The following is a 12662-nucleotide window of genomic DNA, read 5'->3' on the forward strand; positions in this document are numbered from 1 at the left end:
TAAACCCAGATCAGTTGACTGGGGTGAGTGTTTGACTTGCTCAAACGCTCTGTCCATCATCCCCTCTGGTATGGCTTTGTTCGCCCTAAGTTGGCAGGGTATGCCCAGACGTGGGTCCCTTGCTCACTTTGCCACTGGATTCAAGATAGCCTGGCTGATGAGAGTTATGAACCCGAAACTGGTCCCAGGATGCTTGTTTCCGGTCCAGGGAAGACATGGCTTGGCAGTTCGGGCTGGACTGTTCCCATGAGGCACAGAGTCAGACTGATTTGCATATGGCCATTTCTGAACTGGGTGGTGGAGTGAGCTAAAGAATGATGATGGATTAAACCCAGATCAGTTGACTGGGGGTGAGTGTTTGATTTGCTCAAACGCTCTGTCCATCAACCCCTTTGCTATCGCTTTGTTCGCCCAAAGTTGGCAGGGTATGCCCAGACGTGGGTCCCTTGCTCACTTTGCCACTGGATTCAAGATAGCCTGGCTGATGAGAGTTATGAACCCGAAACTGGTCCCAGGATGCTTGTTTCCGGTCCAGGGAAGACATGGCTTGGCAGTTCGGGCTGGACTGTTCCCATGAGGCACAGGGTCAGACTGATTTGCATTGGCCATGTCTGAACTGGGGTGGTGGGGTGAGCTAAAGAATGATGATGGATTAAACCCCGATCAGTTGAATGGGGGTGAGTGTTTGATTTGCTCAAACGCTCCGTAAATCATCCCCTTTGGTATCGCTTTGTTTGCCCTAAGTTGGTAGGGTATGCCAAGATGTGGGTCCCTTACTCACTTTGCCACTGGATTCAAGATAGCCTGGCTGATGAGGGTTATGAACCCGAAACCGGTCCCAGGATGCTTGTTTCCGGTCCAAGGAAGACATGGCTTGGCAGTTCGGGCTGGACTGTTCAACATGAGGCACAGGGTCAGACTGATTTGCATATGGCCATGTCTGAACTGGGGTGGTGGAGTGAGCTAAAGAATGATGATGAATTAAACCCAGATCAGTTGACTGGGGTGAGTGTTGCATTTGCTCAATAGCTCCATCCATCATCCCCTTTGGTATCGCTTTGTTCGCCCTAAGTTGGCAGGGTATGCCCAGATGTGGGTCCCCTGCTCACTTTGCCACTGGATTCAAGATAGCCTGGCTGATGAGGGTTATGAACCCGAAACCGGTCCCAGGATGCTTGTTTCCGGTCCAGGGAAGTTATGGCTTGGCAGTTCGAGCTGGACTGTTCCCATGAGCCACAGGGTCAGACTGATTTGCATATGGCCATATCTGAACTGGGGTGGTGGAGTGAGCTACAGAATGATGATGGATTAAACCCAGATCAGTTTACTGGGGGTGATTGTTTGATTTGCTCAAACGCACCGTCCATCATCCCCTTTGGTATCGCTTTGTTCGCCCTAAGTTTGCAGAGAATATGCAGACGTGGCTCCCTTGCTCACTTTGCCACTGGATTGAAGATAGCCTGGCTGATGAGGGTTATGAACCCGAAACCGGTCACAGGATGTTTGTTTCCGGTCCAGGGAAGACATGGCTTGGCAGTTCGGGCTGGACTGTTCCCATGAGGCACAGGGTGAGACTGATTTGCATATGGCCATGTCTGAACTGGGGTGGTGGAGTGAGCTAAAGAATGATGATGGATTAAACCCAGATCAGTTGACTGGGGGTGAGTGTTTGATTTGCTCAAATGCTCCATCCATCATCCCCTTTGGTATCACTTTGTTCGCCATAAGTTGGTAGGGAATGCCCAGACGTGGGTCCCTTACTCACTTTGAGACTGGATTCAAGATAGCCTGGCTGATGAGGCTTATGAACCCGAAACCGGTCCCAGGATGCTTGTTTCCGGTCCAGGGAAGACATGACTTGGCAGTTCGGGCTGGACTGCTCCCATGAGGCACAGAGTCAGACTGATTTGCATATGGCCATGTCTGAACTGGGGTAGTGGAGTGAGCTAAAGAATGATGATGGATTAAACCCAGATCAGTTGCCTGGGGTGAGTGTTTGATTTGCTCAAATGCTGCATCCATCATCCCCTTTGGTATCTCTTTGTTCGCCCTAAGTTGGCAGGGTATGCCCAGACGTGGTCCCTTGCTCACTTTGCCACTGGATTCAAGATAGCCTGGCTGATGAGGGTTATGAACCCGAAACCGGTCACAGGATGTTTGTTTCCGGACCAGGGAAGACATGGCTTGGCAGATCGGGCTGGACTGCTCCCATGAGGCACAGGGTCAGACTGATTTGCATATGGCCATGTCTGAACTGGGGTGGTGGAGTGAGCTAAAGAATGATGATGGTTTAAACCAAGATCAGTTTACTGGGGGTGATTGTTTGATTTGCTCAAACGCTCCGTCCATCATCCCCTTTGGTATCGCTTTGTTCGCCCTAAGTAGCCAGGGTATGCCCAGACGTGGGTCCCTTGCTCACTTTGCCACTTGATTCAAGATAGCCTGGCTGATGACGATTATGAACCCGAAACTGGTCCCAGGATGCTTGTTTCCGGTCCAGGGAAGACATGGCTTGGCAGTTAGGGCTGGACTGCTCCCATGATGCACAGAGTCAGACTGATTTGCATATGGCCATGTCTGAACTGGGGCAGTGGAGTGAGCTAAAGAATGATGATGGATTAAACCCAGATCAGTTGACTGGGGTGAGTGTTTGATTTGCTCAAACGCTCCGTCCATCATCCCCTCTGGTATCGCTTTGTGCGCCCTAAGTAGGCAGGGTATGCCCAGACGTGGGTCCCTTGCTCACTTTGCCACTGGATTCAAAATAGGCTGGCTGATGAGGGTTATGAACCCGAAACCGGTCCCAGGATGCTTTTTTCCATTCCAGGAAAGACATGGCTTGGCAGTTCGGACTGGATTGTTCCCATGAGGCACAGGGTCAGACTGATTTGCATATGGCCATGTCTGAACTGGGGTGGTGGAGTGAGCTAAAGAATGATGATGGTTTAAACCAAGATCAGTTGACTGGGGGTGATTGTTTGATTTGCTTAAACGCTCCATCCATCATCCCCTTTGGTATCGCTTTGTTCGCCCTAAGTAGCCAGGGTATGCCCAGACGTGGGTCCTTTGCTCACTTTGCCACTTGATTCCAGATAGCCTGGCTGATGACGATTATGAACCCAAAACTTGTCCCAGGATGCTTGTTTCCGGTCCAGGGAAGACATGGCTTGGCAGTTCGGGCTGGACTGCTCCCATGAGGCACAGAGTCAGACTGATTTGCATATGGCCATGTCTGAACTGGGGTGGTGGAGTGAGCTAAAGAATGATGATGGATTAAACCCAGATCAGTTGACTAGGGGTGAGTGTTTGATTTGCTCAAACGCTCCGTCCATCATCCCCTCTGGTATGGCTTTGTTCGCCCTAAGTTGGCAGGGTATGCCCAGACGTGGGTCCCTTGCTCACTTTGCCACTGGATTCAAGATAGCCTGGCTGATGAGAGTTATGAACCCGAAACCGGTCCCAGCATGCTTGTTTCCGGTCCAGGGAAGACATGGCTTGGCAGTTCGGGCTGGACTGTTCCCATGAAGCACAGGGTCAGACTGATTTGCATTGGCCATGTCTGAACTGGGGTGGTGGAGTGAGCTAAAGAATGATGATGGATTAAACCCCGATCAGTTGACTGGGGGTGAGTGTTTGATTTGCTCAAATGCTCCGTCCATCATCCCCTTTGGTATCGCTTTGTTCGCCCTAAGATGGTAGGGTATGCCCAGATGTGGGTCCCTTACTCACTTTGCCACTGGATTCAAGATAGCCTGGCTGATGAGGGTTATGAACCCGAAACCGGTCACAGGATGCTTGTTTCCGGTCCAAGGAAGACATGGCTTGGCAGTTTGGGCTGGACTGTTCAACATGAGGCACAGGGTCAGACTGATTTGCATATGGCCATGCCTGAACTGGGGTGGTGGAGTGAGCTAAAGAATGATGATGAATTAAACCCAGATCAGTTGACTGGGGTGAGTGTTTGATTTGCTCAATAGCTCCATCCATCATCCCCTTTGGTATCGCTTTGTTCGCCCTAAGTTGGCAGGGTATGCCCAGATGTGGGTCCCCTGCTCACTTTGCCACTGGATTCAAGATAGCCTGGCTGATGAGGGTTATGAACCCGAAACCGGTCCCAGGATGCTTGTTTCCGGTCCAGGGAAGATATGGTTTGGCAGTTCGAGCTGGACTGTTCCCAGGAGCCACAGGGTCAGACTGATTTGCATATGGCCATGTCTGAACTGGGGTGGTGGAGTGAGCTAAAGAATGATGATGGATTAAACCCAGATCAGTTTACTGGGGGTGATTGTTTGATTTGCTCAAACGCTCCGTCCATCATCCCCTTTGGTATCGCTTTGTTCGCCCTAAGTTGGCAGAGAATACGCAGACGTGGCTCCCTTGCTCACTTTGCCACTGGATTCAAGATAACCTGGCTGATGAGGGTTATGAACCCGAAACCGGTCACAGGATGTTTGTTTCCGGTCCAGGGAAGACATGGCTTGGCTGTTCGGGCTGGACTGTTCCCATGAGGCACAGGGTCAGACTGATTTGCATATGGCCATGTCTGAACTGGGGTGGTGGAGTGAGCTAAAGAATGATGATGGATTAAACCCAGATCAGTTGACTGGGGGTGAGTGTTTGATTTGCTCAAATGCTCCGTCCATCATCCCCTTTGGTATCGCTTTGTTCGCCCTAAGTTGGTAGGGTATGCCCAGACGTGGGTCCCTTACTCACTTTGAGACTGGATTCAAGATAGCCTGGCTGATGAGGGTTATGAACCCGAAACCGGTCCCAGGATGCTTGTTTCCGGTCCAGGGAAGACATGACTTGGCAGTTCGGGCTGGACTGCTCCCATGAGGCACAGGGTCAGACTGATTTGCATATGGCCATGTCTGAACTGGGGTAGTGGAGTGAGCTAAAGAATGATGATGGATTAAACCCAGATCAGTTGCCTGGGGTGAGTGTTTGATTTGCTCAAACGCTCCGTCCATCATCCCCTTTGGTATCTCTTTGTTCGCCCTAAGTTGGCAGGGTATGCCCGACGTGGTCCCTTGCTCACTTTGCCACTGGATTCAAGATAGCCTGGCTGATGAGGGTTATGAACCCGAAACCGGTCACAGGATGTTTGTTTCCGGACCAGGGAAGACATGGCTTGGCAGTTCGGGCTGGACTGTTCCCATGAGGCACAGGGTCAGACTTATTTGCAAATGGCCATGTCTGAACTGGGGTGGTGGAGTGAGCTAAAGAATGATGATGGTTTAAACCAAGATCAGTTTACTGTGGGTGATTGTTTGATTTGCTCAAACGCTCCGTCCATCATCCCCTTTGGTATCGCTTTGTTCGCCCTAAGTAGCCAGGGTATGCCCAGACGTAGGTCCCTTGCTCACTTTGCCACTTGATTCAAGATAGCCTGGCTGATGACGATTATGAACCCGAAACTGGTCCCAGGATGCTTGTTTCCGGTCCAGGGAAGACATGGCTTGGCAGTTCGGGCTGGACTGCTCCCATGAGGCACTGAGTCAGACTGATTTGCATATGGCCATGTCTGAACTGGGGTAGTGGAGTGAGCTAAAGAATGATGATGGATTAAACCCAGATCAGTTGACTGGGATGAGTGTTTGATTTGCTCAAACGCTCCGTCCATCATCCCCTCTGGTATCGCTTTGTGCGCCCTAAGTAGGCAGGGTATGCCCAGACGTGGGTCCCTTGCTCACTTTGCCACTGGATTCAAGATAGCCTGGCTGATGAGGGTTATGAACCCGAAACCGGTCCCAGGATGCTTTTTTCCATTCCAGGAAAGACATGGCTTGGCAGTTCGGACTGGATTGTTCCCATGAGGCACAGGGTCAGACTGATTTGCATATGGCCATGTCTGAACTGGGGTGGTGGAGTGAGCTAAAGAATGATGATGGTTTAAACCCAGATCAGTTGACTAGGGGTGAGTGTTTGATTTGCTCAAACGGTCCGTCCATCATCCCCTTTGGTATCTCTTTGTTCGCCCTAAGTTGACAGGGTATGCCCAGACGTGGTCCCTTTCTCACTTTGCCACTGGATTCAAGATAGCCTGGCTGATGAGGGATATGAACCCGAAACCAGTCCCAGGATGCTTGTTTCCGGTCCAGGGAAGACATGGCTTGGCAATTCGGGCTGGACTGTTCCCATGAGGCACAGGGTCAGACTGATTTGCATATGGCCATGTCTGAACTGGGGTGGTGGAGTGAGCTAAAGAATGATGATGGATTAAACCCAGATTAGTTTACTGGGGGTGATTGTTTGATTTGCTCAAATGCTCCGTCCATCATCCCCTTTGGTATCGCTTTGTTCGCCCTAAGTTGGCAGAGAATACGCAGACGTGGCTCCCTTGCTCACTTTGCCACTGGATTCAAGATAGCCTGGCTGATGAGGGTTATGAACCCGAAACCGTTCACAGGATGTTTGTTTCCGGTCCAGGGAAGACATGGCTTGGCAGTTTGGGCTGGACTGTCCCCATGAGGCACAGGGTCACTCTGATTTGCCTATGGCCATGTCTGAAATGGGGTGGTGGAGTGAGCTAAAGAATGATGATGGATTAAACCCAGATCAGTTGACTGGGGGTGAGTGTTTGATTTGCTCAAACGCTCCGTCCATCATTCCCTTTGGTATCGCTTTGTTCGCCCTAAGTTGGCAGAGAATGCGCAGACGTGGATCCCTTGCTCACTTTGCCACTGGATTCAAGATTGCCTGGCTGATGAGGGTTATGAACCCGAAACCGGTCCCAGGATGCTTCTTTCCGGTCCAGGGAAGACAAGGTTTGGCAGTTCAGGCTGGACTGTTCCCATGAGGCACAGGGTCAGACTGATTTGCATATGGCCATGTCTGAACTGGGGTGGTGGAGTGAGCTAAAGAATGATGATGGATTAAACCCAGATCAGTTGACTGGGGGTGAGTGTTTGATTTGCTCAAACGCTCCGTCCATCATCCCCTTTGGTATCGCTTTGTTCGCCCTAAGTTGGCAGTGTATGCCCAGACGTGGGTGCCTTGCTCACTTTGCCACTGGATTCAAGATAGCCTGGCTGATGAGGGTTTTGAACCCGAAACCAGTCCCAGGATGCTTGTTTCCGGTCCAGGGAAGACATGGCTTGGCAGTTTGGGCTGGACTGTCCCCATGAGGCACAGGGTCACTCTGATTTGCATATGGCCATGTCTGAACTGGGGTGGTGGAGTGAGCTAAAGAATGATGATGGATTAAACCCAGATCAGTTGACTGGGGGTGAGTGTTTGATTTGCTCAAACGCTCCGTCCATCATCCCCTTTGGTATCGCTTTGCTCGCCCTAAGTTGGCAGGGTATGCCCAGACGTGGGTCCTTTGCTCACTTTGCCACTGGATTCAAGATAGCCTGGCTGATGAAAGTTATGAACCCGAAACCGGTCCCAGATTGCTTGTTTCTGGTCAAGGGAATACATGGCTTGGCAGTTCGGGCTGGACTGTTCCCATGAGGCACAGGGTCAGACTGATTTGCATATGGCCATGTCTGAACTGGAGTAGTGGAGTGAGCTAAAGAATGATGATGGATTAAACCCAGATCAGTTGACTGGAGCTGAGTGTTTGATTTGCTCAAATGCTCCCTCCATCATCCCCTTTGGTATCGCTTTGTTCGCCCTAAGTTGGTAGGGTATGCCCAGATGTGGGTCCCTTACTCACTTTGAGACTGGATTCAAGATAGCCTGGTTGATGAGGGTTATGAACCCGAAACCGGTCCCAGGATGCTTGTTTCAGGTCCAGGGAAGACATGACTTGGCAGTTCGGGCTGGACTGCTCCCATGAGGCACAGGGTCAGACTGATTTGCATATGGCCATGTCTGAACTGGGGTAGTGGAGTGAGCTAAAGAATGATGATGGATTAAACCCAGATCAGTTGACTAGGGGTGAGTTTTTGATTTGCTCAAACGCTCCGTCCATCATCCCCTTTGGTATCTCTTTGTTCGCCCTAAGTTGGCAGGGTATGCCCAGACGTGGTCCCTTGCTCACTTTGCCACTGGATTCAAGATAGCCTGGCTGATGAGGGTTATGAACCCAAAACCGGTCACAGGATGTTTGTTTCCGGTCCAGGGAAGATATGGCTTGGCAGTTCGGGCTGGACTGTTCCCATGAGGCACAGGGTCAGACTGATTTGCATATGGCCATGTCTGAACTGGGGTGGTGGAGTGAGCTAAAGAATGATGATGGATTAAACCCAGATCAGTTTACTGGGGGTGATTGTTTGATTTGCTCAAACGCTCAGTCCATCATCCCCTTTGGTATCGCTTTGTTCGCCCTAAGTAGCCAGGGTATGCCCAGACGTGGGTCCCTTGCTCACTTTGCCACTTGATTCAAGATAGCCTGGCTGATGACGATTATGAAACCAAAACCGGTCCCAGGATGCTTGTTTCCGGTCCAGGGAAAACATGGCTTGGCAATTTGGGCTGGACTGTCCCCATGAGGCACAGGGTCACTCTGATTTGCATATGGCCATGTCTGAACTGGGGTGGTGGAGTGAGCTAAAGAATGATGATGGATTAAACCCAGATAAGTTGACTGGGGGTGCGTGTTTGATTTGCTCAAACGCTCCGTCCATCATCCCCTTTGGTATCTCTTTGTTCGCCCTAAGTTGGCAGGGTATGCCCAGACGTGGTCCCTTGCTCACTTTGCCACTGGATTCAACATAGCCTGGCTGATGAGGGTTATGAACCCGAAACCGGTCACAGGATGTTTGTTTCCGGTCCAGGGAAGACATGGCTTGGCAGTTTGGGCTGGACTGTTCCCATGAGGCACAGGGTCAGACTGATTTGCATATGGCCATGTCTGAACTGGGGTGGTGGAGTGAGCTAAAGAATGATGATGGATTAAACCCAGATCAGTTTACTGGGGGTGATTGTTTGATTTGCTCAAACGCTCAGTCCATCATCCCCTTTGGTATCGCTTTGTTCTCCCTAAGTAGCCAGGGTATGCCCAGACGTGGGTCCCTTGCTCACTTTGCCACTTGATTCAAGATAGCCTGGCTGATGACGATTATGAAACCGAAACCGGTCCCAGGATGCTTGTTTCCGGTCCAGGGAAAACATGGCTTGGCAATTTGGGCTGGACTGTCCCCATGAGGCACAGGGTCACTCTGATTTGCATATGGCCATGTCTGAACTGGGGTGGTGGAGTGAGCTAAAGAATGATGATGGATTAAACCCAGATAAGTTGACTGGGGGTGCGTGTTTGATTTGCTCAAACGCTCCGTCTGTCATCCCCTTTGGTATCGCTTTGTTCGCCCTAAGTTGGCAGTGTATGCCCAGACGTGGGTCCCTTGCTCACTTTGCCATTGGATTCAAGATAGCCTGGCTGATGAGGGTTATGAACCCGAAACCGGTCCCAGGATGCTTGTTTCCAGTCCAGGGAAGACATGGCTTGGCAGTTCGGGCTGGACTGTTCCCATGAGCCACAGGGTCAGACTGATTTGCATATGGCCATGTCTGAACTGGGGTGGTGGAGTGAGCTAAACAATGATGATGGATTAAACCCAGATCAGTTGACAAGTGGGTGAGTGTTTGATTTGCTCAAACGCTCCGTCCATCATCCCCTTTGGTATAGCTTTGTTCGCCCTAAGTTGGCAGGGTATGCCCAGACGTGGTCCCTTACTCACTTTGCCATTGGATTCAAGATAGCCTGGCTGATGAGGGTTATGAACCCCAAACCGGTCACAGGATGTTTCTTTCCGTTCCAGGGAAGACATGGCGTGGCAGTTCGGGCTGGACTGTTCCCATGAGGCACAGGGTCACACTGATTTGCATATGGTCATGTCTGAACTGGGGTGGTGGAGTGAGCTAAAGAATGATGATGGATTAAACCCAGATCAGTTGACTGGGGGTGAGTGTTTGATTTGCTCAAACGCTCCGTCCATCATCCCCTTTGGTATCGCTTTGTTCGCCCTAAGTTGGCAGGGTATGCCCAGACGTGGGTCCCTTGCTCACTTTGCCACTGGATTAAAGAAAGCCTGGCTGATGAGGGTTATGAACCCGAAAAAGGACACAGGATGTTTGTTTCCGGTTCTGGGAAGATATGGTTTGGCAGTTCGGGCTGGACTGTTCCCATGAGGCACAGGGTCACACTGATTTGCATATGGCCATGTCTGAACTGGGGTGGTGGAAAGAGCTAAAGAATGATGATTGATTTAACCCAGATCAGTTGACTGGGGGTGAGTGTTTGATTTGCTCAAACGCTCCGTCCATCATCCCCTTTGGTATCGCTTTGTTCGCCCTAAGCTGCCAGTGTATGCCCAGACGTGGGTCCCTTGCTCACTTTGCCACTGGATTCAAGATAGCCTGGCTGATGAGGGTTTTGAACCCGAAACCAGTCCCAGGATGCTTGTTTCCCGTCCAGGGAAGACATGGCTAGGCAGTTCCGGCTGGACTGTTCCCATGAGGCACAGGATCAGACTGATTTGCATATGGCCATGTCTGAACTGGGGTGGTGAAGTGAGCTAAAGAATGATGATGGATTAAACCCCGATCAGTTGACTGGGGGTGAGTGTTTGATTTGCTCAAACGCTCCGTTCATCATCACCTTTGGTATCGCTTTGTTCGCCCTAAGTTGGCAGTGTATGCCCAGACGTGGGTCCCTTGCTCACTTTGCCACTGGATTCAAGATAGCCTGGCTGATGAGGGTTTTGAACCCGAAACCAGTCCCAGGATGCTTGTTTCCCGTCCAGGGAAGACATGGCTTGGCAGTTCGGGCTGGACTGTTCCCATGAGGCACAGGGTCAGACTGATTTGTATATGGCCATGTCTGAACTGGGGTGGTGGAGTGAGCTAAACAATGATGATGGATTAAACCCAGATCAGCTTACTGGGGTGATTGTTTGATTTGCTCAAACGCTCCGTCCATCATCCCCTTTGGTATCGCTTTGTTCGCCCTAAGTAGCCAGGGTATGCCCAGACGTGGGTCCTTTGCTCACTTTGCCACTGGATTCAAGATAGCCTGGCTGATGAAAGTTATGAACCCGAAACCGGTCCCAGATTGCTTGTTTCTGGTCAAGGGAATACATGGCTTGGCAGTTCGGGCTGGACTGTTCCCATGAGGCACAGGGTCAGACTGATTTGCATATGGCCATGTCTGAACTGGAGTAGTGGAGTGAGCTAAAGAATGATGATGGATTAAACCCAGATCAGTTGACTGGGGCTGAGTGTTTGATTTGCTCAAATGCTCCGTCCATCATCCCCTTTGGTATCGCTTTGTTCGCCCTAAGTTGGTAGGGTATGCCCAGATGTGGGTCCCTTACTCACTTTGAGACTGGATTCAAGATTGCCTGGCTGATGAGGGTTATGAACCCGAAACCGGTCCCAGGATGCTTGTTTCCGGTCCAGGGAAGACATGACTTGGCAGTTCGGGCTGGACTGCTCCCATGAGGCACAGGGTCAGACTGATTTGCATATGGCCATGTCTGAACTGGGGTAGTGGAGTGAGCTAAAGAATGATGATGGATTAAACCCAGATCAGTTGACTAGGGGTGAGTTTTTGATTTGCTCAAACGCTCCGTCCATCATCCCCTTTGGTATCTCTTTGTTTGCCCTAAGTTGGCAGGGTATGCCCAGACGTGGTCCCTTGCTCACTTTGCCACTGGATTCAAGATAGCCTGGCTGATGAGGGTTATGAACCCAAAACCGGTCACAGGATGTTTGTTTCCGGTCCAGGGAAGATATGGCTTGGCAGTTCGGGCTGGACTGTTCCCATGAGGCACAGGGTCAGACTGATTTGCATATGGCCATGTCTGAACTGGGGTGGTGGAGTGAGCTAAAGAATGATGATGGATTAAACCCAGATCAGTTTACTGGGGGTGATTGTTTGATTTGCTCAAACGCTCAGTCCATCATCCCCTTTGGTATCGCTTTGTTCGCCCTAAGTAGCCAGGGTATGCCCAGACGTGGGTCCCTTGCTCACTTTGCCACTTGATTCAAGATAGCCTGGCTGATGACGATTATGAAACGAAAACCGGTCCCAGGATGCTTGTTTCCGGTCCAGGGAAAACATGGCTTGGCAATTTGGGCTGGACTGTCCCCATGAGGCACAGGGTCACTCTGATTTGCATATGGCCATGTCTGAACTGGGGTGGTGGAGTGAGCTAAAGAATGATGATGGATTAAACCCAGATAAGTTGATTGGTGGTGCGTGTTTGATTTGCTCAAACGCTCCGTCCATCATCCCCTTTGGTATCTCTTTGTTCGCCCTAAATTGGCAGGGTATGCCCAGAGGTGGTCCCTTGCTCACTTTGCCACTGGATTCAACATAGCCTGGCTGATGAGGGTTATGAACCCGAAACCGGTCACAGGATGTTTGTTTCCGGTCCAGGGAAGACATGGCTTGGCAGTTCGGGCTGGACTGTTCCCATGAGGCACAAGGTCAGAATGATCTGCATATGGCCATGTCTGAACTGGGTTGGTGGAGTGAGCTAAAGAATGATGATGGATTAAACCCAGATCAGTTTACTGGGGGTGATTGTTTGATTTGCTCAAACGCTCAGTCCATCATCCCCTTTGGTATCGCTTTGTTCTCCCTAAGTAGCCAGGGTATGCCCAGACGTGGGTCCCTTGCTCACTTTGCCACTTGATTCAAGATAGCCTGGCTGATGACGATTATGAAACCGAAACCGGTCCCAGGATGCTTTTTTCCATTCCAGGAAAGA

This window comes from Triturus cristatus, chromosome 1_1 (assembly GCF_964204655.1).
Source record: "Triturus cristatus chromosome 1_1, aTriCri1.1, whole genome shotgun sequence".
Taxonomy (NCBI): domain Eukaryota; kingdom Metazoa; phylum Chordata; class Amphibia; order Caudata; family Salamandridae; genus Triturus; species Triturus cristatus.